The sequence below is a fragment of the Typopeltis vanoorti genome, chromosome 20, assembly GCF_054136105.1.
Source record: "Typopeltis vanoorti isolate ZY-2024b chromosome 20, IOZ_Tvanoo_1.0, whole genome shotgun sequence".
NCBI classification, from domain to species: domain Eukaryota; kingdom Metazoa; phylum Arthropoda; class Arachnida; order Uropygi; family Thelyphonidae; genus Typopeltis; species Typopeltis vanoorti.
In genome coordinates, this window is record NC_143568.1 from 68,267,863 (window position 1) to 68,273,868 (window position 6,006).

The following is a 6,006-nucleotide window of genomic DNA, read 5'->3' on the forward strand; positions in this document are numbered from 1 at the left end:
TAAACGCCGTGATTGCAGCATTTGCGAAATAGAAATTCATTTCGCAGTTTTCTGATTTTCCTGTTTATTACTGCGTCACCTAAAACGCATTTATTAAAATGAAAATAATTTTAGATCATTCGTGAATATTGAATTTAACTCTTCTATCAGTTTTTATTTTGTAAAATAATACTCAGTGATGATTCTTGTAATTTTACTAAAAGTATTTTTATTATTTAAAATATAATAATAAAGAAATATGTTTAAATATAAGAGTTGGATTTTTGTATCGAGATATGTTTTAACAAGCTTAATCATCCCTTACCAGTTCCAGGTATATTAACATAGTTGCCTAGCAACGAAGCTCTCGAAAACTACACTTCAAATGGCTGCTGTATTATCTTTATTCGCAAAACGCTCTTGAACTTTGTGTTTGGCCACTTTGCATAATCAAAGTATAGTTATCGGAAATAAATGAACTAGCTGTTTAAGAGGGTACCGATCAAGCCTTTTAACTTTCCTTAGTACTGAACAACTTTTTTTTTTGGGCGGGGGGGGGGGATCTGTAATAAAACAGCATCTTCTGAACAAGTGAATTACAATCACTGAAGCAAGTGATTTCCTAATCTTGCAGCGTGGAGAAACCACAGTGTCAGATATTCATCTGTGGTGAACAAAGGAATGATAAAAATGCTGTAAATACCATCACGTGCTTTAGTGGGTGTATTAAAAAATGAAATGATAGGCATGTTGCTTGGAATGTCCCTTGGCATGTGGCCGATTGTTAATGCATTACATATTTATGATGCTTTTCAATTTTATAACAATAAGCAAATTATAAGTATTCAGACTGTGGATTAAAGTAACAATTTTAATTTGACGAATTCATGAATCTAGTGCATTGAACTCAATTCATTGTGATGAAATCATTTGAAAAATAATATAATTTATTTTCGATGAAAAGGAATTGAGAAAGAGATCTTCGGCCAAGGCCCTTTATCGATTCCTGTTATATTTAAGGGTCTATTCTTGAAGTCCGAGGACTTTTTTTTTTTGTTTGTTTGTTTCAACTGAGTTTATTTATATTTTTGTGGATGCCATAATTATATATAATAATGCGCATTAGTATATTTAGAAATCATATAATGATTAATCGATTTTGCTTGTATTCAGTATTGGAGCTGGTGATGCGGATAAGAGGGTAGTTGTTCGAGATACCAGATATTTGCTTATTCAGGAGCAGAGTCCCGTAGAAGGTCTCAAACTAGCGGCGTGCCACAGGACTGTACTTACTTGGGCCACTGCTATTTAATTTTTACATTAATTAGATAGGAAATGATCTGAGGGAAAATATTTAGTTGTTTGCAGATGATGGAAAATTAGGTATAGCAAAATAATTTGATATTTTACAGGATTAATTTAAATACACTGGCAATATGAGCAAAGGAGGACGGATATCATTTTAATATGGCAAAGTGTAAGATTATGCACTTTGGAGTGAAAAAAAATTACCAGCTATGTACCTATTGATGGAACTTTACTCCAGGAAATTGATGAAGCCAGGGATTTGGGGAGTATTGGTGGATAGGGAGTTGTTTAATCTGGTGGTGTTTTTTAAATCCAAAATGTTTTATTATTATTATTATTTATGGATCGCGTCGTTCTCATTCCCACAAACTGCCATTTTCCAGGTGCTCATTCCATATTATAATTATAATTCCAATTTTCAGATCCCATTCGCGCACTTCTCCTTCTGAATCTAGTTCCATTCGAGTGGAGTATTTACGTGTGGTCGCTAATCGTTTCTTAATGAATGTGTTAGGCATTATGACCGATTGCGAAAAAGGATTCAGTCTATGGTGGTCTCTTATATTTCTCCATGGAAGGAAGTTGCTTGTTAATATATTTAAATGGCTTCATAGCAAAATGCGTAATTCTAGCTTATAAATTAACGTCTGTTTCTTAATGGAGGAAGTAATTTACATCGAAAGTAAAATTTAATATATATATATTTTTAATCGGGTTTGAATTAGTTATTCTTTGTATGTTATAAAGCTTTTGTCTGGTCGCATAAAATAGCGTTACCACTTGTAATTATTTAAGAGTGGCTAAGGTCGAGGGAGATCACTTGTCTACTCGAAATTATATAGTCGTGCAGGTATTTAAATAATAAAACATTTTTCAGTGTTATTTATAGAAAGCAATAAATGATAGTGTACTCATGAATTCTTCAATTTCTCTCTCTCTCTCTCTCTCTCTCCACACACACACACACACATACACACACACTTGGATGGTCTGAAAAGTTCTCTGTCTAACAATAAAAAAAGGAATTTATAATTTCAAAATTATTTTTATTTTTCAACATAATCTCTCTTAAGACTAATACATTTATTCCAGCGATGCTCCAGCGCCATTATCCCCTCCCTGTAGTGGTTCTCAGTAAGATCTGCAAAATACCCCTCTACAGCTGCAATCACCTCTTGATTCGAAGAAAAACGCTGACCAGCGAGGGAGAGTTGTAGTTTTGGGAAGAGACAGAAATCAAAGGGAGCCAAATTTGTGGAATAGGGTGGATGTTCCAACAATTAAATGTGGTAAAACAATAACCGGAGAATACTATTCTCCGGTTATTGTTTTAACTAATTCAAGATAATTAATAAACAAAATGCCTTCAGCATCCCAAACAAAACATCTTGTCTTGTTTGGCGCTGAACAACCGGCTTCTGTCCACTGTTTTGACTGCTGTTTGGATTCTGGTGTGTACTGGTGAATCCAAGTCTCATCCATAGTAATAAATCGACGCACAAAATCACTTTTATTCTTGTTAAAACGCTCCAAGTGCTGTTCAGAGATTTTCATGCAAGTGCGTTTTTGATGTGCGCGGCACCCATCTTGCGCAAAGCTTTTCATTTGCAATTCTTCATGCAAAATGTATCCTACACATTCTTTTGAAATGATTATTTTAGTTCTTGAGAATTTATCTATAAATCTGTTTAAAAAACGGCGTACGTAATTGTTTAACTTTCATTAAATATGCATATCAGCTAGCTAGCGAATTCGTATGCTACAGCAGTGCTTCCCAAACTTCTGGATGTCAGGGCCCCCTTTGGAAAAATTAAAATATTTCACAGCCCCCCCTCCGAAAAAAAATCTTAATATATAGACATATATAATATTTATTGTATTTAAATTCAATACAAAACATACACAGCGAATATTGCAAAAATCAAATGCAAATATTACATTTTTAGCATCTTACATACACATTTGACATGCCACATTATCTCATATTTTTAAAGAGATAGATATATTGTTATTGTACATTTGCAGTACAAGCACATGAAACGTAAAACGATTAGTAATAAAGAAAGACTTAAAAACATAAAAGTTTAATAACAATTTAATGTTATGGGTGTGTTTCAATACTGCTACACAAAAAGTCAATATCAGGTGAAATATTTGAAACTGCAATTCTTAGATTTCTGCTTTGAAATGAAACTTATATGAACAAGCATATACTTACTAATATTCATTAAGCGCCGAAATACGCAGGAAGCAAAATTTGTGAACCCGCACCAATGTGTGCTTTTTTTTTCCATTAAAATATAAAAAATAACAAAAAAGAAATAATAAAAATTAAATACGTTTCTTTTAAAATAAAAAAATCTACTTAATCTTAAAATATTTTAAATTTGTTTTCATTATTTCAAGGCCCCCCCTCAACAAAACCTACGTCCCCCGAGGGGGCCGAGGCCCACAGTTTGGGAAGCGCTGTGCTACAGTACTTCACATGTTAGTTCTAATTTTCATCGCAGAGTAAATTTATGTTCGTATGAACGTAAAATTGGACAAATCTAAAATTATAAACGGAATATCGCCTTCATCGTTTATTTTTAAATGGTGTATTATGTTTTTGGAATCCTAGTTACTGTTGCAAAGTATACAACCCCAAAAGATCCTATTGATATGCATATCAATAGAATCAATGTTTTATAGTTCTCTGTTGTATTTTGAGTGTGCGCCTTCTAATATTACAAAATACACGTGAACGCATAAATATGTTCGTGTTGTTGATACTTAGAATAATTTACATGAAAAAGGGCTGAATACTTTTGCCTAAATCTTCAAGATTTTATAGAGGTTAAAGTTCTGTTTGTTTCTTTTATCTTGCAGCGAAATGATATTTCCCGTTTTGAATCGTATATAATGGTTTGGTTAAGCACACACTTGCACACCCATACACACACTGTTCAAATACTCTCTCTCTCTCTCATTGACAAAAAACTCCGATCTGTCCTCCCATTGACTTACTTCAAACATAAAAGATAACTGCTGACGATGTTGTAAGAGAGCAGCAATAACAAGATAAAGATGCATCCTCTTCCTGAGTTGTAGTGTGCACACCTGCTCGTCTTTTGAAGGCCCCCACTCTACGTTATCATAGTTTCAAGAACATGGGAAAATCAGGTTCACAAGCTTATGTCAATACAACCGGTTATCAATGGACAAAGTTCGATTTAATATTTTTTTTTTAAGTCTGTGTCACTTTAAGGTAATCGAAGGTCAATTTTTCCATCCTTAGATCTTTTAGATCAAGTATGAAACTGTGTTCAAATGCATACATGAATGTGTGTGCGTGTGCGTGTGCGCGCGCTTCCTACTTACAAAAAGTTGTAAATCTGTCGTCCATAATGCTACTGCTGATGGGCCTGCAGTTTGATTCTTGCTCTACAGACCAAAAAAGGAACTTATTCAAGAGGAAAAAACTGCTATATTGCAGCATTTTTTTTTTTTTTTTTTGTGTGTATAATAATAATTTCTCGAAGGGCCTTTTAGGTTATTGGTTTGGTTATTTATTTATTTTTTTTTAAAAAAAGGGATCTTATAATCACATTGTTTTAATTATAAGATCCTTTTATCCTTCTTCTTCCCAATATGCACCTGGTGATTTAATGTACTCGTGTTTTCTTACTTCTAGCATGTGTGGCAATAGAGAGCGGTAGTGAGATCACGTCATGATCTCAATACCGTGGAATTTCATTGAGTGTTTCTCAATGAAATTCCACGTGATATGTACCTATGTACTGACTTATAATAGGCAAAGTCAGTATCGGTTGACTATCCCGAGACCGCAAGTGGTCTTGTGAGTTCATGTTATGTTGCCAGAGAAATGTTTTCCTAACACGATAAAATGTAATTTTAAAAAATGAAATATTTCAACAAACCATATAAAGTTATTTTTAAGTAAACCATTTAAAGTTATTTTCAAATTTTTACAGACGAAACGTATGAAGGAGAACGCAGTTTCGTTCAGTAACAATTTCTGTGTTTCCTGAGTAAATTGGCTTCTGTCAAGTAACAAGCTCGCAGCTTTCTCTAAAAAACTGTACTAGTTCAGGAAAGATAGGAGGGCGTGAATTGTATGTGTAAAGCAAAAGACCTCTTTTCTGTTTGAATAACTTTCAAATGGCAAATAGAAATATATTTTCTTGCTTGATTTCGGTGTAATTCAAGCTATAGAATGCTTATAATCTGTGTCTGTTTCACGAACGATACATAATTTTAGTTTCTGTCGACTTAATATTAGAGAAATTACAATTTGTAGTAATGTTCCGATTTAAGAAGTATAAATAGCCAGGAAGTTTTCTAAAACTAGATTTTGAAGAAATACTTTGAAATTCCAAGTATATTTTTCGAATAATGCAATACATTGTATCTTTATTAGGGATTTTGCACTAAGGTAGAGCAGATCCCACGTGGTCTAGTGGTTAGGATACCTGGCTTTCACCCAGGAGGCCCGGGTTCGATTCCCGGCGTGGGAATATTTTTCCACTACCCCATTTTTATTTTTACCTTCAAATATCATTTTTGTACTTTTGTTATCAGCGTATTTTTTAACCATTGCATCTATTTTTAATATAAAATAGATTAAAAAATTGAAATAAATATTTTCCATCAAGGTAACTTACTAAGATTTTTAAATTAGTCAATTTTTTTTTTTTTAAAGAAAAAATCGCCAATTAA

At 33.2% G+C, this 6,006-nt stretch overlaps 1 non-coding gene across 1 annotated transcript; it reads left to right on the forward strand.

Annotated features, from left to right (window-relative positions):
* The first annotated feature begins 5,732 nt into the window (after positions 1 to 5,732).
* TRNAE-UUC (transfer RNA glutamic acid (anticodon UUC)) lies at positions 5,733 to 5,804 on the forward strand. The gene has a single exon. It is a non-coding gene; the product is annotated as a tRNA-Glu (tRNA).
* Positions 5,805 to 6,006: the final 202 nt, after the last annotated feature.